The sequence below is a fragment of the Eucyclogobius newberryi genome, unplaced genomic scaffold (assembly GCF_026437365.1).
Source record: "Eucyclogobius newberryi isolate DKJ021-1_F unplaced genomic scaffold, fEucNew1.0.hap1 SCAF_21, whole genome shotgun sequence".
NCBI classification, from domain to species: domain Eukaryota; kingdom Metazoa; phylum Chordata; class Actinopteri; order Gobiiformes; family Gobiidae; genus Eucyclogobius; species Eucyclogobius newberryi.
This window is the reverse complement of record NW_027315846.1, coordinates 29,138,242-29,160,692: the sequence shown is the minus strand read 5'-3', so window position 1 is coordinate 29,160,692 and position 22,451 is coordinate 29,138,242. Positions and strand designations below refer to the sequence as shown.

At 53.9% G+C, this 22,451-nt stretch overlaps 1 pseudogene; it reads left to right on the top strand.

Annotated features, from left to right (window-relative positions):
• Nucleotides 1–1,393: 1,393 nt before the first annotated feature.
• Nucleotides 1,394–22,451, top strand: part of LOC140370343 (coatomer subunit zeta-1 pseudogene) — a 40,813-nt pseudogene continuing 19,755 nt past the window's right edge.

The window sequence follows — 22,451 nt, the reverse complement described above, 5'->3', positions numbered from 1 at the left end:
CTACAGTCCCACTACAGTTCCACTACAGTCCCACTACAGTTCCACTACAGTCCCACTACAGTTCCACTACAGTTCCACTACAGTTCCACTACAGTTCCACGTCTTAGACTTCAGACCTTCTTCATCTGTAGCTGCTGCTGTTGTAGTAGCTTTCATCTTCTTTGGGGTTCAACAGCGGCCGACGTCCACAGTGCCACACGCCCACCACCTACCGCAGCCACGCCCCCAGGAGTCGCCCCCCGTGTCAGATCGTAGTGTAACACAACCTAACTCTATAATATTCCACTCAACCCTATGTTAAAAGTAACTGACAGACTTACACGATCCCTGAGACTGGAATGTAAGAATATTCTGCAGATTGAAGTCTAAAGTCTAAGACGTACAACACTTGGATTCCAACCGCCAGAAGAAGAAGAAGAAAAAGAAGAAGAAGATATAAAGCATATGTAAAAAGAATGCATGTGCATCAATTCCTTTCTGCTTTGATCTCAGGGGCTTTGAAGACAATGAAACATAATCACAGAGGTACAAGTCAATACCGATAGTGGGTGAGAAGAAGAACTGAAGAATGGAGTCCAAAGAATAAAGTCTAAAGAATAAAGTCTGGGGTTAATGTAACGAGAAGTAACGTGAGTGCGTCATCTCCTTGAAACCCTCGGTTTAGGCTAATTTACCCAGTCTCTTTCCCCTGTTTCTTTTAACTTTTAGATTATATTGAAATATTCCAGCAATGGCAAATCAACCAATGGATGTCATAACAGAAGTGTTGTAAAATGTAGAGGAGCAGGTAGATGCAGAGCTGAGCAAACTGAATGACAAGCAGATGAGTGTTTAAAGCAGTTCTACACAAACAGAAGGAATAGGGACTTTGTCTGGACTTCCTGATCAAAATAGACATAACGGTCCAGAGACTTTTTCATAACTCAATGGGTCTACCTATTTCTTCAACAAAGCTGATTGTTTTAGCATCTTTATTTTAAGCCTTAAATTATAAGTTTGATTGAATTTAACTTAACTCGCATCCAAAAGTAGAAAGAGAACAACAAGGACGCCATGACTTAACAACCCTCTAATCGTATTCTTGTTTCTTTCTATTTGAAGGAATGGTTGCCCAAAGGTCATTGGGAATACAGAAAAATCCCAAGTGAAAGAGACTTTTTCGGTGCGGTTAACTAAAGAGAGACTCTACTTTCAGGTTGGTTTCACACATACTTTCTTATTCCATTGTGTGTTTGCTATTTGTCTGTTACAGAAAAAACTCAAACTAAATTCCTTTTCATGAAATACAGATTAAGAGGACCATCTGACCATAGACTAAGAACAAGTAGCTACATTTTCTCTGCATCACTCTTGGACATACATTCCTTACAACTAGTGGTAGTAGTTCAAAGACATGGCTGAGATTGATCCTAAGGATGTGCAGGATCTAACCAATGTGGTTCAGTCTCTGCTACAACAGATGCAAAACAAGTTCAAGACCATGTCAGACCAGATCATTGGAAGGATTGATGAGATGAGTACCCGCATTGGTGACTTGGAGAAAAACATTGCTGATCTGATGGTGCAGGCGGGTGTCGAAGAGGTCGACGGAACAGAAAAAAGCTAATGAAGGCTCCGCTCCCTGAAGAGGAACTGAACACAGTTCTCAAACATAGGAACTTGTTTTGGTTACAACATGAAACAATGAATAATAACATGATAATGATAATAAGCAATGTCTATCAAATCAAATAAGGCGAGCATAAATTAAGAATTTACTCATAAAATAAAGTCAAAATAAACTGAACAGTGCGTGAATAGTATTGGTTGAGTATCGTTAGGTGCTCATAAGACAAACGGCAGAGGGAAAGTAAAACTGACGCTTTGGTAAACTTGTTAGCTCTTTATGCTATAGTCATCTTAATATGTTACATTTACATACCAGACCACAGTCATGTTACGTGGTTAGCATATGTTCACCTATTCACCATGTTCTCTAATCTGATATCATTTTAAACTGCATTTCAACATTAAATGTCTGTTTTTGGTCTTTGATTTTATCAAATAAATTTCCCCAAAAAATGTGACTTATATGTTTTTTTTCTCTATTGTAATTTTTTGGGCTAGTGCAACTTATAGTCCAGAAAACACAGTTTAGGTCATTTGTTCACGACACTGATTTAACTGACAATGGCCCTATTTCACTTTGCAAAATACTCTTATGAGTTTATTAATCCATAACTCAGTTATTATACTTGGACTGGGCCAACTCTGAGTTTTATGTTTCAGAAAACTGGTTTGTTCACCTCAACTTTAGCTGAGGAGACGGACACAAGAAGGATCAAACTAAATGACATCTGAAGGATTCTCCAGCATGTTTCTGTCCTCATTATGGTGATAGTTCGTCCACATCTGAGATTCAGATGTAAATCATTATGATCTAGAATTGAACTCTTCACTGACTATAAATCACAAACCAGTATAAGTCAAATCAATCCTGATATTATTTTTTGTATAAAAATTACAGCAAAAACGATATTATTCAGAGACCACATTTAATGACAAACATTAAAGACAAACTATTATTCTCTTTAACGGCAGGACTCTATACTCTAATATTTAAAACTACATTAATCAACTTCAACAAACTTAGGGAGTGACTTTAATTGAATGGGTTATGAAACGTTAGTAGTACGAACAGGGAACATGGCGATGTCGCCTGTAGAAATGAAAAGGCAAAAAAGGAAAAACGATTGTAAGTTGTGTTTTACAGGACCTGATATGAATGTCATTATGGACTGGATGGAAAGATTATTTTCTCCTAAAACAAAAGAAATAATTAATATGTGCTGACTACGATATAGATTTAATGAGGGCAAAGAAGCACAAATTTACAGAAAAAAGTGTTGACTCAATGTTTAGCATGAACTTGTTTCCATTAATCACAAGAATCACACAGAGCTACTCTGAGAGACAACAGAATAAAACATTCTGGATCGTATCCTAATTGTGGCCTTTTACTAAACTATATTAGGGATCATTGACCTATTTTCATGGTCTATAACAGGGGTTTCAAAAAGGCGGCCCGCGGGCCAAGTCCAGACTCCCATGACTTAAAATATATAATTCCATGCCACTTCCACGAGGCAACCGCATCACTCTGCACAGCTTTGTGGCAGCGCCGCCACTGGTCAGGGCGGGCCAGAGAGAACACTGTTCTGTCAAAGCACAAAAGTGTGACCGCAGTAAATAACAGCTTCATTGATGCTTTGGTGTAAATGTGACGTGTGTAAGGACCGTGTGCTCAGAGTGTTTGGAACTCTGCTCGTTAAAGAGGAACATGACGCGGCACCGGAGAACAGGTTCCAGGCTTCATAGTTGGACTGAAAGGACTGTGTGCGTGCGCGATAGGTCAGACATGTGTGAGTGCGCGATAGGTCAGACATGTGTGAGTGCGCGATAGGTCAGACATGTGCGCGTGCGCGATAGGTCAGACATGTGCGCGTGCGCGATAGGTCAGACATGTGTGCGTGCGCGATAGGTCAGACATGTGTGCGTGCGCGATAGGTCAGACATGTGTGAGTGCACGATAGGTCAGACATGTGCGAGTGCGCGATAGGTCAGACATGTGTGCGTGCGCGATAGGTCAGACATGTGCGCGTGCGCGATAGGTCAGACATGTGTGCGTGCGCGATAGGTCAGACATGTGTGAGTGCGCGATAGGTCAGACATGTGTGAGTGCGCGATAGGTCAGACATGTGCGCGTGCGCGATAGGTCAGACATGTGCGCGTGCGCGATAGGTCAGACATGTGCGCGTGCGCGATAGGTCAGACATGTGTGCGTGCGCGATAGGTCAGACATGTGTGAGTGCACGATAGGTCAGACATGTGCGAGTGCGCGATAGGTCAGACATGTGCGCGTGCGCGATAGGTCAGACATGTGCGAGTGCGCGATAGGTCAGACATGTGTGAGTGCGCGATAGGTCAGACATGTGTGCGTGCGCGATAGGTCAGACATGTGCGAGTGCGCGATAGGTCAGACATGTGTGAGTGCGCGATAGGTCAGACATGTGCGAGTGCGCGATAGGTCAGACATGTGCGCGTGCGCGATAGGTCAGACATGTGCGAGTGCGCGATAGGTCAGACATGTGCGAGTGCACGATAGGTCAGACATGTGTGAGTGCACGATAGATCAGACATGTGTGCGTGCGCGATAGGTCAGACATGTGCGAGTGCGCGATAGGTCAGACATGTGTGCGTGCGCGATAGGTCAGACACGTGTGCGTGCGCGATAGGTCAGACACGTGTGAGTGCGCGATATGTCAGACATGTGCGCGTGCGCGATAGGTCAGACATGTGTGCGTGCGCGATAGGTCAGACATGTGTGAGTGCGCGATAGGTCAGACATGTGCGCGTGCGCGATAGGTCAGACATGTGTGCGTGCGCGATAGGTCAGACATGTGTGAGTGCGCGATAGGTCAGACATGTGTGAGTGCGCGATAGGTCAGACATGTGCGCGTGCGCGATAGGTCAGACATGTGTGTGTGCGCGATAGGTCAGACATGTGCGCGTGCGCGATAGGTCAGACATGTGTGAGTGCGCGATAGATCAGACATGTGTGAGTGCGCGATAGGTCAGACATGTGCGCGTGCGCGATAGGTCAGACATGTGTGAGTGCGCGATAGGTCAGACATGTGCGAGTGCACGATAGGTCAGACATGTGTGCGTGCGCGATAGGTCAGACATGTGCGAGTGCGCGATAGGTCAGACATGTGTGAGTGCGCGATAGGTCAGACATGTGTGAGTGCGCGATAGGTCAGACATGTGCGAGTGCGCGATAGGTCAGACATGTGCGCGTGCGCGATAGATCAGACATGTGTGAGTGCGCGATAGGTCAGACATGTGTGAGTGCGCGATAGGTCAGACATGTGTGAGTGCGCGATAGGTCAGACATGTGCGCGTGCGCGATAGGTCAGACATGTGTGAGTGCACAATAGGTCAGACATGTGCGAGTGCGCGATAGGTCAGACATGTGCGCGTGCGCGATAGGTCAGACATGTGTGCGTGCGCGATAGGTCAGACATGTGTGAGTGCACGATAGGTCAGACATGTGCGAGTGCGCGATAGGTCAGACATGTGCGCGTGCGCGATAGGTCAGACATGTGCGAGTGCGCGATAGGTCAGACATGTGTGAGTGCGCGATAGGTCAGACATGTGTGCGTGCGCGATAGGTCAGACATGTGCGAGTGCGCGATAGGTCAGACATGTGTGAGTGCGCGATAGGTCAGACATGTGCGAGTGCGCGATAGGTCAGACATGTGCGCGTGCGCGATAGGTCAGACATGTGCGAGTGCGCGATAGGTCAGACATGTGCGAGTGCACGATAGGTCAGACATGTGTGCGTGCGCGATAGGTCAGACATGTGCGAGTGCGCGATAGGTCAGACATGTGTGCGTGCGCGATAGGTCAGACACGTGTGCGTGCGCGATAGGTCAGACACGTGTGAGTGCGCGATAGGTCAGACATGTGCGCGTGCGCGATAGGTCAGACATGTGCGAGTGCGCGATAGGTCAGACATGTGTGAGTGCGCGATAGGTCAGACATGTGTGCGTGCGCGATAGGTCAGACATGTGTGCGTGCGCGATAGGTCAGACATGTGCGAGTGCGCGATAGGTCAGACATGTGTGCGTGCGCGATAGGTCAGACATGTGCGAGTGCGCGATAGGTCAGACATGTGTGAGTGCGCGATAGGTCAGACATGTGCGAGTGCGCGATAGGTCAGACATGTGTGAGTGCGCGATAGGTCAGACATGTGTGCGTGCGCGATAGGTCAGACATGTGTGCGTGCGCGATAGGTCAGACATGTGCGAGTGCGCGATAGGTCAGACATGTGTGAGTGCGCGATAGGTCAGACATGTGTGCGTGCGCGATAGGTCAGACATGTGCGAGTGCGCGATAGGTCAGACATGTGTGAGTGCGCGATAGGTCAGACATGTGTGAGTGCACGATAGGTCAGACATGTGTGAGTGCGCGATAGGTCAGACATGTGTGAGTGCACGATAGGTCAGACATGTGTGCGTGCGCGATAGGTCAGACATGTGCGCGTGCGCGATAGGTCAGACATGTGTGCGTGCGCGATAGGTCAGACATGTGCGCGTGCGCGATAGGTCAGACATGTGTGAGTGCGCGATAGGTCAGACATGTGTGAGTGCACGATAGGTCAGACATGTGTGAGTGCGCGATAGGTCAGACATGTGTGAGTGCACGATAGGTCAGACATGTGCGCGTGCGCGATAGGTCAGACATGTGTGCGTGCGCGATAGGTCAGACATGTGCGCGTGCGCGATAGGTCAGACATGTGCGAGTGCGCGATAGGTCAGACATGTGCGAGTGCGCGATAGGTCAGACATGTGTGAGTGCGCGATAGGTCAGACATGTGTGCGTGCGCGATAGGTCAGACATGTGCGAGTGCGCGATAGGTCAGACATGTGCGAGTGCGCGATAGGTCAGACATGTGTGAGTGCGCGATAGGTCAGACATGTGCGAGTGCACGATAGGTCAGACATGTGCGAGTGCGCGATAGGTCAGACATGTGTGCGTGCGCGATAGGTCAGACATGTGCGAGTGCGCGATAGGTCAGACAAGTGTGAGTGCACGATATATCAGACATGTGTGAGTGCGCGATAGGTCAGACATGTGTGCGTGCGCGATAGGTCAGACATGTGCGAGTGCGCGATAGGTCAGACATGTGTGAGTGCGCGATAGATCAGACATGTGAGCGTGCGCGATAGGTCAGACATGTGCGAGTGCGCGATAGATCAGACATGTGTGCGTGCGCGATAGGTCAGACATGTGCGCGTGCGCGATAGGTCAGACATGTGCGCGTGCACGATAGGTCAGACATGTGTGAGTGCACGATAGGTCAGACATGTGCGCGTGCGCGATAGGTCAGACATGTGCGAGTGCGCGATAGGTCAGACATGTGCGCGTGCGCGATAGGTCAGACATGTGCGAGTGCACTATAGATCAGACATGTGCGAGTGCGCGATAGGTCAGACATGTGCGAGTGCGCGATAGGTCAGACATGTGCGAGTGCGCGATAGGTCAGACATGTGCGAGTGCGCGATAGGTCAGACATGTGTGAGTGCGCGATAGGTCAGACATGTGCGCGTGCGCGATAGGTCAGACATGTGCGAGTGCGCGATAGGTCAGACATGTGCGCGTGCGCGATAGGTCAGACATGTGCGAGTGCACGATAGGTCAGACATGTGCGAGTGCGCGATAGGTCAGACATGTGCGCGTGCGCGATAGGTCAGACATGTGCGCGTGCGCGATAGGTCAGACATGTGTGAGTGCACGATAGGTCAGACATGTGCGCGTGCGCGATAGGTCAGACATGTGCGCGTGCGCGATAGGTCAGACATGTGCGCGTGCGCGATAGGTCAGACATGTGTGAGTGCGCGATAGGTCAGACATGTGCGCGTGCGCGATAGGTCAGACATGTGCGCGTGCGCGATAGGTCAGACATGTGTGAGTGCGCGATAGATCAGACATGTGCGAGTGCGCGATAGGTCAGACATGTGCGCATGCGCGATAGGTCAGACATGTGCGCGTGCGCGATAGATCAGACATGTGCGAGTGCGCGATAGGTCAGACATGTGCGCGTGCGCGATAGGTCAGACATGTGCGCGTGCGCGATAGGTCAGACATGTGCGAGTGCGCGATAGGTCAGACATGTGTGAGTGCGCGATAGGTCAGACATGTGTGAGTGCGCGATAGGTCAGACATGTGTGAGTGCGCGATAGGTCAGACATGTGAGCGTGCGCGATAGGTCAGACATGTGCGAGTGCGCGATAGGTCAGACATGTGCGCGTGCGCGATAGGTCAGACATGTGCGCGTGCGCGATAGGTCAGACATGTGCGCGTGCTCGATAGGTCAGACATGTGTGCGTGCGCGATAGGTCAGACATGTGCGAGTGCGCGATAGGTCAGACATGTGTGCGCGCGCGATAGGTCAGACATGTGCGAGTGCGCGATAGGTCAGACATGTGTGCGTGCGCGATAGATCAGACATGTGCGAGTGCGCGATAGGTCAGACATGTGTGAGTGCGCGATAGGTCAGACATATGCGCGTGCGCGATAGGTCAGACATGTGTGCGTGCGCGATAGGTCAGACATGTGCGCGTGCGCGATAGGTCAGACATGTGTGCGTGCGCGATAGGTCAGACATGTGTGAGTGCGCGATAGGTCAGACATGTGCGAGTGCGCGATAGGTCAGACATGTGCGAGTGCGCGATAGGTCAGACATGTGTGCGTGCACGATAGGTCAGACATGTGTGAGTGCGCGATAGGTCAGACATGTGTGCGTGCGCGATAGATCAGACATGTGCGAGTGCACGATAGGTCAGACATGTGCGAGTGCACGATAGGTCAGACATGTGTGAGTGCACGATAGGTCAGACATGTGTGAGTGCGCGATAGGTCAGACATGTGTGCATGCGCGATAGGTCAGACAAGTGCGCGTGCGCGATAGGTCAGACATGTGTGCATGCGCGATAGGTCAGACATGTGCGAGTGCGCGATAGGTCAGACATGTGTGAGTGCACGATAGGTCAGACATGTGCGAGTGCGCGATAGGTCAGACATGTGCGCGTGCGCGATAGATCAGACATGTGCGAGTGCGCGATAGGTCAGACATGTGTGAGTGCGCGATAGATCAGACATGTGAGCGTGCACGATAGGTCAGACATGTGTGAGTGCGCGATAGATCAGACATGTGTGCGTGCGCGATAGGTCAGACATGTGCGAGTGCGCGATAGGTCAGACATGTGCGCGTGCGCGATAGGTCAGACATGTGCGCGTGCGCGATAGATCAGACATGTGTGAGTGCGCGATAGATCAGACATGTGAGCGTGCGCGATAGGTCAGACATGTGTGAGTGCGCGATAGATCAGACATGTGTGAGTGCGCGATAGATCAGACATGTGAGCGTGCGCGATAGGTCAGACATGTGCGAGTGCGCGATAGATCAGACATGTGTGAGTGCGCGATAGATCAGACATGTGAGCGTGCGCGATAGGTCAGACATGTGCGAGTGCGCGATAGATCAGACATGTGCGCGTGCGCGATAGGTCAGACATGTGCGCGTGCGCGATAGGTCAGACATGTGTGAGTGCGCGATAGGTCAGACATGTGTGCGTGCGCGATAGATCAGACATGTGCGAGTGCGCGATAGGTCAGACATGTGTGCGTGCGCGATAGGTCAGACATGTGCGCGTGCGCGATAGGTCAGACATGTGTGAGTGCGCGATAGGTCAGACATGTGTGCGTGCGCGATAGATCAGACATGTGCGAGTGCGCGATAGGTCAGACATGTGCGAGTGCGCGATAGGTCAGACATGTGTGAGTGCGCGATAGGTCAGACATGTGTGAGTGCACGATAGGTCAGACATGTGTGCGTGCGCGATAGGTCAGACATGTGTGCGTGCGCGATAGGTCAGACATGTGTGAGTGCGCGATAGGTCAGACATGTGAGCGTGCGCGATAGGTCAGACATGTGCGAGTGCGCGATAGATCAGACATGTGTGCGTGCGCGATAGGTCAGACATGTGCGCATGCGCGATAGGTCAGACATGTGTGAGTGCACGATAGGTCAGACATGTGTGCGTGCGCGATAGGTCAGACATGTGTGAGTGCACGATAGATCAGACATGTGTGCGTGCGCGATAGGTCAGACATGTGCGCGTGCGCGATAGGTCAGACATGTGCGAGTGCGCGATAGGTCAGACATGTGCGCGTGCGCGATAGGTCAGACATGTGTGCGTGCGCGATAGGTCAGACATGTGTGAGTGCGCGATAGGTCAGACATGTGTGCGTGCGCGATAGGTCAGACATGTGCGCGTGCGCGATAGGTCAGACATGTGCGAGTGCGCGATAGGTCAGACATGTGCGAGTGCGCGATAGGTCAGACATGTGCGCGCGCGCGATAGGTCAGACATGTGCGAGTGCGCGATAGGTCAGACATGTGTGCGTGCACGATAGGTCAGACATGTGTGAGTGCGCGATAGGTCAGACATGTGTGAGTGCGCGATAGGTCAGACATGTGCGCGTGCGCGATAGGTCAGACATGTGTGCGTGCGCGATAGGTCAGACATGTGCGCGTGCGCGATAGGTCAGACATGTGTGAGTGCGCGATAGGTCAGACATGTGCGAGTGCACGATAGGTCAGACATGTGCGCGTGCGCGATAGGTCAGACATGTGTGCGTGCGCGATAGATCAGACATGTGCGAGTGCGCGATAGGTCAGACATGTGCGCGTGCGCGATAGGTCAGACATGTGCGCGTGCGCGATAGGTCAGACATGTGCGCGTGCGCGATAGGTCAGACATGTGTGCATGCGCGATAGGTCAGACATGTGCGAGTGCGCGATAGGTCAGACATGTGTGCGTGCGCGATAGGTCAGACATGTGCGAGTGCGCGATAGGTCAGACATGTGCGAGTGCGCGATAGGTCAGACATGTGTGCGTGCACGATAGGTCAGACATGTGTGAGTGCGCGATAGGTCAGACATGTGTGCGTGCGCGATAGATCAGACATGTGCGAGTGCGCGATAGGTCAGACATGTGCGCGTGCGCGATAGGTCAGACATGTGCGCGTGCGCGATAGGTCAGACATGTGCGCGTGCGCGATAGGTCAGACATGTGTGCATGCGCGATAGGTCAGACATGTGCGAGTGCGCGATAGGTCAGACATGTGTGAGTGCACGATAGGTCAGACATGTGTGAGTGCGCGATAGGTCAGACATGTGTGCATGCGCGATAGGTCAGACATGTGCGCGTGCGCGATAGGTCAGACATGTGTGAGTGCACGATAGGTCAGACATGTGTGAGTGCGCGATAGGCCAGACATGTGCGAGTGCGCGATAGGTCAGACATGTGCGAGTGCGCGATAGGTCAGACATGTGCGCGTGCGCGATAGATCAGACATGTGTGAGTGCGCGATAGATCAGACATGTGAGCGTGCACGATAGGTCAGACATGTGTGAGTGCGCGATAGATCAGACATGTGTGCGTGCACGATAGGTCAGACATGTGCGAGTGCGCGATAGGTCAGACATGTGCGCGTGCGCGATAGGTCAGACATGTGCGCGTGCGCGATAGATCAGACATGTGTGAGTGCGCGATAGATCAGACATGTGAGCGTGCACGATAGGTCAGACATGTGTGAGTGCGCGATAGATCAGACATGTGTGAGTGCGCGATAGATCAGACATGTGAGCGTGCGCGATAGGTCAGACATGTGCGAGTGCGCGATAGATCAGACATGTGTGCGTGCGCGATAGGTCAGACATGTGCGCGTGCGCGATAGGTCAGACATGTGCGCGTGCACGATAGGTCAGACATGTGTGAGTGCACGATAGGTCAGACATGTGCGCGTGCGCGATAGGTCAGACATGTGCGAGTGCGCGATAGGTCAGACATGTGTGCGTGCGCGATAGGTCAGACATGTGTGCGTGCGCGATAGGTCAGACATGTGCGAGTGCGCGATAGGTCAGACATGTGTGAGTGCACGATAGGTCAGACATGTGCGCGTGCGCGATAGGTCAGACATGTGCGAGTGCGCGATAGGTCAGACATGTGTGCGTGCGCGATAGGTCAGACATGTGCGCGTGCACGATAGGTCAGACATGTGTGAGTGCACGATAGGTCAGACATGTGCGCGTGCGCGATAGGTCAGACATGTGCGCGTGCGCGATAGGTCAGACATGTGCGAGTGCGCGATAGGTCAGACATGTGTGCGTGCGCGATAGATCAGACATGTGCGAGTGCGCGATAGGTCAGACATGTGTGCGTGCGCGATAGGTCAGACATGTGCGAGTGCGCGATAGGTCAGACATGTGCGCGTGCGCGATAGGTCAGACATGTGCGCGTGCGCGATAGGTCAGACATGTGTGAGTGCGCGATAGGTCAGACATGTGTGCGTGCGCGATAGATCAGACATGTGCGAGTGCGCGATAGGTCAGACATGTGCGAGTGCGCGATAGGTCAGACATGTGCGAGTGCGCGATAGGTCAGACATGTGCGAGTGCACGATAGGTCAGACATGTGCGAGTGCGCGATAGGTCAGACATGTGTGCGTGCGCGATAGGTCAGACATGTGTGCGTGCGCGATAGGTCAGACATGTGTGCGTGCGCGATAGGTCAGACATGTGTGAGTGCGCGATAGGTCAGACATGTGAGCGTGCGCGATAGGTCAGACATGTGCGAGTGCGCGATAGATCAGACATGTGTGCGTGCGCGATAGGTCAGACATGTGCGCATGCGCGATAGGTCAGACATGTGTGAGTGCACGATAGGTCAGACATGTGTGAGTGCACGATAGATCAGACATGTGTGCGTGCGCGATAGGTCAGACATGTGCGCGTGCGCGATAGGTCAGACATGTGTGAGTGCGCGATAGGTCAGACATGTGCGCGTGCGCGATAGGTCAGACATGTGTGCGTGCGCGATAGGTCAGACATGTGCGCGTGCGCGATAGGTCAGACATGTGTGAGTGCGCGATAGGTCAGACATGTGCGAGTGCACGATAGGTCAGACATGTGCGCGTGCGCGATAGGTCAGACATGTGTGAGTGCGCGATAGGTCAGACATGTGCGAGTGCACGATAGGTCAGACATGTGTGCGTGCGCGATAGATCAGACATGTGCGAGTGCGCGATAGGTCAGACATGTGTGCGTGCGCGATAGATCAGACATGTGCGAGTGCGCGATAGGTCAGACATGTGCGAGTGCGCGATAGGTCAGACATGTGTGCGTGCGCGATAGATCAGACATGTGCGAGTGCGCGATAGGTCAGACATGTGTGCGTGCGCGATAGGTCAGACATGTGCGAGTGCGCGATAGGTCAGACATGTGCGAGTGCGCGATAGGTCAGACATGTGTGCGTGCGCGATAGGTCAGACATGTGCGCGTGCGCGATAGGTCAGACATGTGCGCGTGCGCGATAGGTCAGACATGTGCGCGTGCACGATAGGTCAGACATGTGAGCGTGCGCGATAGGTCAGACATGTGCGAGTGCGCGATAGATCAGACATGTGCGCGTGCGCGATAGGTCAGACATGTGCGCGTGCGCGATAGGTCAGACATGTGCGCGTGCGCGATAGGTCAGACATGTGTGCGTGCGCGATAGGTCAGACATGTGCGCGTGCGCGATAGATCAGACATGTGCGAGTGCGCGATAGGTCAGACATGTGCGCGTGCGCGATAGGTCAGACATGTGCGCGTGCGCGATAGGTCAGACATGTGCGCGTGCGCGATAGGTCAGACATGTGTGAGTGCGCGATAGGTCAGACATGTGCGAGTGCGCGATAGGTCAGACATGTGTGAGTGCGCGATAGGTCAGACATGTGTGAGTGCGCGATAGGTCAGACATGTGTGAGTGCGCGATAGGTCAGACATGTGTGCGTGCACGATAGGTCAGACATGTGCGAGTGCACGATAGGTCAGACATGTGTGCGTGCGCGATAGGTCAGACATGTGCGAGTGCGCGATAGGTCAGACATGTGTGAGTGCGCGATAGGTCAGACATGTGTGCATGCGCGATAGGTCAGACATGTGCGCGTGCGCGATAGGTCAGACATGTGTGCATGCGCGATAGGTCAGACATGTGCGAGTGCGCGATAGGTCAGACATGTGTGAGTGCACGATAGGTCAGACATGTGCGAGTGCGCGATAGGTCAGACATGTGCGCGTGCGCGATAGATCAGACATGTGCGAGTGCGCGATAGGTCAGACATGTGCGCGTGCGCGATAGGTCAGACATGTGCGCGTGCGCGATAGGTCAGACATGTGCGCGTGCGCGATAGGTCAGACATGTGTGAGTGCGCGATAGGCCAGACATGTGCGAGTGCGCGATAGGTCAGACATGTGCGAGTGCGCGATAGGTCAGACATGTGCGCGTGCGCGATAGATCAGACATGTGTGAGTGCGCGATAGATCGGACATGTGAGCGTGCGCGATAGATCAGACATGTGTGCGTGCGCGATAGGTCAGACATGTGCGAGTGCACGATAGATCAGACATGTGTGCGTGCGCGATAGGTCAGACATGTGCGCGTGCGCGATAGGTCAGACATGTGCGCGTGCGCGATAGATCAGACATGTGTGAGTGCGCGATAGATCAGACATGTGAGCGTGCACGATAGGTCAGACATGTGTGAGTGCGCGATATTTCAGACATGTGTGAGTGCGCGATAGATCAGACATGTGAGCGTGCGCGATAGGTCAGACATGTGCGAGTGCGCGATAGATCAGACATGTGTGCGTGCGCGATAGGTCAGACATGTGCGCGTGCGCGATAGGTCAGACATGTGCGCGTGCACGATAGGTCAGACATGTGTGAGTGCACGATAGGTCAGACATGTGCGCGTGCGCGATAGGTCAGACATGTGCGAGTGCGCGATAGGTCAGACATGTGTGAGTGCACGATAGATCAGACATGTGCGCGTGCACGATAGGTCAGACATGTGTGCGTGCGCGATAGGTCAGACATGTGTGCGTGCGCGATAGGTCAGACATGTGTGCGTGCGCGATAGGTCAGACATGTGTGTGTGCGCGATAGGTCAGACATGTGCGAGTGCGCGATAGATCAGACATGTGCGCGTGCGCGATAGGTCAGACATGTGCGCGTGCGCGATAGGTCAGACATGTGCGCGTGCGCGATAGGTCAGACATGTGTGCGTGCGCGATAGGTCAGACATGTGCGAGTGCGCGATAGGTCAGACATGTGTGCGTGCGCGATAGGTCAGACATGTGCGCATGCGCGATAGGTCAGACATGTGCGCGTGCGCGATAGATCAGACATGTGCGAGTGCGCGATAGGTCAGACATGTGCGCGTGCGCGATAGGTCAGACATGTGCGCGTGCGCGATAGGTCAGACATGTGCGCGTGCGCGATAGGTCAGACATGTGCGAGTGCGCGATAGGTCAGACATGTGTGAGTGCGCGATAGGTCAGACATGTGTGAGTGCGCGATAGGTCAGACATGTGTGAGTGCGCGATAGGTCAGACATGTGTGCGTGCGCGATAGGTCAGACATGTGCGCGTGCACGATAGGTCAGACATGTGTGAGTGCACGATAGGTCAGACATGTGTGCGTGCGCGATAGGTCAGACATGTGCGAGTGCGCGATAGGTCAGACATGTGTGAGTGCACGATAGGTCAGACATGTGTGAGTGCGCGATAGGTCAGACATGTGTGCGTGCGCGATAGGTCAGACATGTGCGCGTGCGCGATAGGTCAGACATGTGTGCTTGCGCGATAGGTCAGACATGTGCGAGTGCGCGATAGGTCAGACATGTGTGAGTGCACGATAGGTCAGACATGTTCGAGTGCGCGATAGGTCAGACATGTGCGCGTGCGCGATAGATCAGACATGTGCGAGTGCGCGATAGGTCAGACATGTGCGCGTGCGCGATAGGTCAGACATGTGCGCGTGCGCGATAGGTCAGACATGTGCGCGTGCGCGATAGATCAGACATGTGTGAGTGCGCGATAGATCAGACATGTGAGCGTGCACGATAGGTCAGACATGTGTGAGTGCGCGATAGATCAGACATGTGTGCGTGCGCGATAGGTCAGACATGTGCGCGTGCGCGATAGGTCAGACATGTGCGCGTGCGCGATAGATCAGACATGTGTGAGTGCGCGATAGATCAGACATGTGAGCGTGCACGATAGGTCAGACATGTGTGAGTGCGCGATAGATCAGACATGTGTGAGTGCGCGATAGATCAGACATGTGAGCGTGCGCGATAGGTCAGACATGTGCGAGTGCGCGATAGATCAGACATGTGTGCGTGCGCGATAGGTCAGACATGTGCGCGTGCGCGATAGGTCAGACATGTGCGCGTGCACGATAGGTCAGACATGTGTGAGTGCACGATAGGTCAGACATGTGCGCGTGCGCGATAGGTCAGACATGTGCGAGTGCGCGATAGGTCAGACATGTGTGCGTGCGCGATAGGTCAGACATGTGCGCGTGCGCGATAGGTCAGACATGTGCGAGTGCGCGATAGGTCAGACATGTGTGCGTGCGCGATAGATCAGACATGTGCGAGTGCGCGATAGGTCAGACATGTGTGCGTGCGCGATAGGTCAGACATGTGCGAGTGCGCGATAGGTCAGACATGTGCGCGTGCGCGATAGGTCAGACATGTGCGCGTGCGCGATAGGTCAGACATGTGTGAGTGCGCGATAGGTCAGACATGTGTGCGTGCGCGATAGATCAGACATGTGCGAGTGCGCGATAGGTCAGACATGTGCGAGTGCGCGATAGGTCAGACATGTGTGAGTGCGCGATAGGTCAGACATGTGTGAGTGCACGATAGGTCAGACATGTGTGCGTGCGCGATAGGTCAGACATGTGTGCGTGCGCGATAGGTCAGACATGTGTGCGTGCGCGATAGGTCAGACATGTGTGAGTGCGCGATAGGTCAGACATGTGTGCGTGCGCGATAGGTCAGACATGTGCGAGTGCGCGATAGATCAGACATGTGTGCGTGCGCGATAGGTCAGACATGTGCGCATGCGCGATAGGTCAGACATGTGTGAGTGCACGATAGATCAGACATGTGAGCGTGCACGATAGGTCAGACATGTGCGCGTGCACGATAGGTCAGACATGTGTGAGTGCACGATAGGTCAGACATGTGAGCGTGCACGATAGGTCAGACATGTGTGCGTGCGCGATAGGTCAGACATGTGCGCGTGCACGATAGGTCAGACATGTGTGAGTGCACGATAGATCAGACATGTGTGCGTGCGCGATAGGTCAGACATGTGTGTGTGCGCGATAGGTCAGACATGTGCGCGTGCGCGATAGGTCAGACATGTGCGAGTGCGCGATAGGTCAGACATGTGCGCGTGCGCGATAGGTCAGACATGTGCGAGTGCGCGATAGGTCAGACATGTGTGCGTGCGCGATAGGTCAGACATGTGTGAGTGCGCGATAGGTCAGACATGTGCGCGTGCGCGATAGGTCAGACATGTGCGAGTGCGCGATAGGTCAGACATGTGTGCGTGCGCGATAGGTCAGACATGTGTGAGTGCGCGATAGGTCAGACATGTGTGCGTGCGCGATAGGTCAGACATGTGCGCGTGCGCGATAGGTCAGACATGTGCGAGTGCGCGATAGGTCAGACATTAGCGAGTGCGCGATAGGTCAGACATGTGTGCGCGCGCGATAGGTCAGACATGTGTGAGTGCGCGATAGGTCAGACATGTGTGAGTGCGCGATAGGTCAGACATGTGTGAGTGCGCGATAGGTCAGACATGTGCGAGTGCGCGATAGGTCAGACATGTGCGCGTGCGCGATAGGTCAGACATGTGTGAGTGCGCGATAGGTCAGACATGTGTGCGTGCGCGATAGATCAGACATGTGCGAGTGCGCGATAGGTCAGACATGTGTGCGTGCGCGATAGATCAGACATGTGCGAGTGCGCGATAGGTCAGACATGTGCGCGTGCGCGATAGGTCAGACATGTGCGCGTGCGCGATAGGTCAGACATGTGCGCGTGCGCGATAGGTCAGACATGTGTGCGTGCGCGATAGATCAGACATGTGCGAGTGCGCGATAGGTCAGACATGTGTGCGTGCGCGATAGATCAGACATGTGCGAGTGCGCGATAGGTCAGACATGTGCGCGTGCGCGATAGGTCAGACATGTGCGCGTGCGCGATAGGTCAGACATGTGCGCGTGCGCGATAGGTCAGACATGTGTGCATGCGCGATAGGTCAGACATGTGTGCGTGCACGATAGGTCAGACATGTGTGAGTGCGCGATAGGTCAGACATGTGTGAGTGCGCGATAGGTCAGACATGTGTGCGTGCGCGATAGATCAGACATGTGTGCATGCGCGATAGGTCAGACATGTGTGAGTGCACGATAGGTCAGACATGTGTGAGTGCGCGATAGGTCAGACATGTGCGCGTGCACGATAGGTCAGACATGTGTGAGTGCACGATAGGTCAGACATGTGCGCGTGCGCGATAGGTCAGACATGTGTGAGTGCGCGATAGGTCAGACATGTGTGCGTGCGCGATAGGTCAGACATGTGTGAGTGCGCGATAGGTCAGACATGTGTGCGTGCGCGATAGGTCAGACATGTGCGAGTGCGCGATAGATCAGACATGTGCGCGTGCGCGATAGATCAGACATGTGTGAGTGCGCGATAGGTCAGACATGTGCGAGTGCGCGATAGGTCAGACATGTGCGCGTGCGCGATAGGTCAGACATGTGCGCGTGCACGATAGGTCAGACATGTGTGAGTGCACGATAGGTCAGACATGTGCGCGTGCGCGATAGGTCAGACATGTGCGAGTGCGCGATAGGTCAGACATGTGCGCGTGCGCGATAGGTCAGACATGTGCGAGTGCACTATAGATCAGACATGTGCGAGTGCGCGATAGGTCAGACATGTGCGAGTGCGCGATAGGTCAGACATGTGCGAGTGCGCGATAGGTCAGACATGTGCGAGTGCGCGATAGGTCAGACATGTGTGAGTGCGCGATAGGTCAGACATGTGCGCGTGCGCGATAGGTCAGACATGTGCGAGTGCGCGATAGGTCAGACATGTGCGCGTGCGCGATAGGTCAGACATGTGCGAGTGCACGATAGGTCAGACATGTGCGAGTGCGCGATAGGTCAGACATGTGCGCGTGCGCGATAGGTCAGACATGTGCGCGTGCGCGATAGGTCAGACATGTGTGAGTGCACGATAGGTCAGACATGTGCGCGTGCGCGATAGGTCAGACATGTGCGCGTGCGCGATAGGTCAGACATGTGCGCGTGCGCGATAGGTCAGACATGTGTGAGTGCGCGATAGGTCAGACATGTGCGCGTGCGCGATAGGTCAGACATGTGCGCGTGCGCGATAGGTCAGACATGTGTGAGTGCGCGATAGATCAGACATGTGCGAGTGCGCGATAGGTCAGACATGTGCGCATGCGCGATAGGTCAGACATGTGCGCGTGCGCGATAGATCAGACATGTGCGAGTGCGCGATAGGTCAGACATGTGCGCGTGCGCGATAGGTCAGACATGTGCGCGTGCGCGATAGGTCAGACATGTGCGAGTGCGCGATAGGTCAGACATGTGTGAGTGCGCGATAGGTCAGACATGTGTGAGTGCGCGATAGGTCAGACATGTGTGAGTGCGCGATAGGTCAGACATGTGAGCGTGCGCGATAGGTCAGACATGTGCGAGTGCGCGATAGGTCAGACATGTGCGCGTGCGCGATAGGTCAGACATGTGCGCGTGCGCGATAGGTCAGACATGTGCGCGTGCTCGATAGGTCAGACATGTGTGCGTGCGCGATAGGTCAGACATGTGCGAGTGCGCGATAGGTCAGACATGTGTGCGCGCGCGATAGGTCAGACATGTGCGAGTGCGCGATAGGTCAGACATGTGTGCGTGCGCGATAGATCAGACATGTGCGAGTGCGCGATAGGTCAGACATGTGTGAGTGCGCGATAGGTCAGACATATGCGCGTGCGCGATAGGTCAGACATGTGTGCGTGCGCGATAGGTCAGACATGTGCGCGTGCGCGATAGGTCAGACATGTGTGCGTGCGCGATAGGTCAGACATGTGTGAGTGCGCGATAGGTCAGACATGTGCGAGTGCGCGATAGGTCAGACATGTGCGAGTGCGCGATAGGTCAGACATGTGTGCGTGCACGATAGGTCAGACATGTGTGAGTGCGCGATAGGTCAGACATGTGTGCGTGCGCGATAGATCAGACATGTGCGAGTGCACGATAGGTCAGACATGTGTGAGTGCGCGATAGGTCAGACATGTGTGCATGCGCGATAGGTCAGACAAGTGCGCGTGCGCGATAGGTCAGACATGTGTGCATGCGCGATAGGTCAGACATGTGCGAGTGCGCGATAGGTCAGACATGTGTGAGTGCACGATAGGTCAGACATGTGCGAGTGCGCGATAGGTCAGACATGTGCGCGTGCGCGATAGATCAGACATGTGCGAGTGCGCGATAGGTCAGACATGTGTGAGTGCGCGATAGATCAGACATGTGAGCGTGCGCGATAGGTCAGACATGTGCGAGTGCACGATAGGTCAGACATGTGTGAGTGCGCGATAGGTCAGACATGTGTGCGTGCGCGATAGGTCAGACATGTGCGAGTGCGCGATAGGTCAGACATGTGCGCGTGCGCGATAGGTCAGACATGTGCGCGTGCGCGATAGATCAGACATGTGTGAGTGCGCGATAGATCAGACATGTGAGCGTGCGCGATAGGTCAGACATGTGTGAGTGCGCGATAGATCAGACATGTGCGAGTGCGCGATAGATCAGACATGTGAGCGTGCGCGATAGGTCAGACATGTGCGAGTGCGCGATAGATCAGACATGTGTGAGTGCGCGATAGATCAGACATGTGAGCGTGCGCGATAGGTCAGACATGTGCGAGTGCGCGATAGATCAGACATGTGCGCGTGCGCGATAGGTCAGACATGTGCGCGTGCGCGATAGGTCAGACATGTGTGAGTGCGCGATAGGTCAGACATGTGTGCGTGCGCGATAGATCAGACATGTGCGAGTGCGCGATAGGTCAGACATGTGTGCGTGCGCGATAGGTCAGACATGTGCGCGTGCGCGATAGGTCAGACATGTGCGCGTGCGCGATAGGTCAGACATGTGTGAGTGCGCGATAGGTCAGACATGTGTGCGTGCGCGATAGATCAGACATGTGCGAGTGCGCGATAGGTCAGACATGTGCGAGTGCGCGATAGGTCAGACATGTGTGAGTGCGCGATAGGTCAGACATGTGTGAGTGCACGATAGGTCAGATATGTGTGCGTGCGCGATAGGTCAGACATGTGTGCGTGCACGATAGGTCAGACATGTGTGAGTGCGCGATAGGTCAGACATGTGAGCGTGCGCGATAGGTCAGACATGTGCGAGTGCGCGATAGATCAGACATGTGTGCGTGCGCGATAGGTCAGACATGTGCGCATGCGCGATAGGTCAGACATGTGTGAGTGCACGATAGGTCAGACATGTGTGCGTGCGCGATAGGTCAGACATGTGTGAGTGCACGATAGATCAGACATGTGTGCGTGCGCGATAGGTCAGACATGTGCGCGTGCGCGATAGGTCAGACATGTGCGAGTGCGCGATAGGTCAGACATGTGCGCGTGCGCGATAGGTCAGACATGTGTGCGTGCGCGATAGGTCAGACATGTGTGAGTGCGCGATAGGTCAGACATGTGTGCGTGCGCGATAGGTCAGACATGTGCGCGTGCGCGATAGGTCAGACATGTGCGAGTGCGCGATAGGTCAGACATGTGCGAGTGCGCGATAGGTCAGACATGTGCGCGCGCGCGATAGGTCAGACATGTGCGAGTGCGCGATAGGTCAGACATGTGTGCGTGCACGATAGGTCAGACATGTGTGAGTGCGCGATAGGTCAGACATGTGTGAGTGCGCGATAGGTCAGACATGTGCGCGTGCGCGATAGGTCAGACATGTGCGCGTGCGCGATAGGTCAGACATGTGCGCGTGCGCGATAGGTCAGACATGTGTGAGTGCGCGATAGGTCAGACATGTGCGAGTGCACGATAGGTCAGACATGTGCGCGTGCGCGATAGGTCAGACATGTGTGCGTGCGCGATAGATCAGACATGTGCGAGTGCGCGATAGGTCAGACATGTGCGCGTGCGCGATAGGTCAGACATGTGCGCGTGCGCGATAGGTCAGACATGTGCGCGTGCGCGATAGGTCAGACATGTGTGCATGCGCGATAGGTCAGACATGTGCGAGTGCGCGATAGGTCAGACATGTGTGCGTGCGCGATAGGTCAGACATGTGCGAGTGCGCGATAGGTCAGACATGTGCGAGTGCGCGATAGGTCAGACATGTGTGCGTGCACGATAGGTCAGACATGTGTGAGTGCGCGATAGGTCAGACATGTGTGCGTGCGCGATAGATCAGACATGTGCGAGTGCGCGATAGGTCAGACATGTGCGCGTGCGCGATAGGTCAGACATGTGCGCGTGCGCGATAGGTCAGACATGTGCGCGTGCGCGATAGGTCAGACATGTGTGCATGCGCGATAGGTCAGACATGTGCGAGTGCGCGATAGGTCAGACATGTGTGAGTGCACGATAGGTCAGACATGTGTGAGTGCGCGATAGGTCAGACATGTGTGCATGCGCGATAGGTCAGACATGTGCGCGTGCGCGATAGGTCAGACATGTGTGAGTGCACGATAGGTCAGACATGTGTGAGTGCGCGATAGGCCAGACATGTGCGAGTGCGCGATAGGTCAGACATGTGCGAGTGCGCGATAGGTCAGACATGTGCGCGTGCGCGATAGATCAGACATGTGTGAGTGCGCGATAGATCAGACATGTGAGCGTGCACGATAGGTCAGACATGTGTGAGTGCGCGATAGATC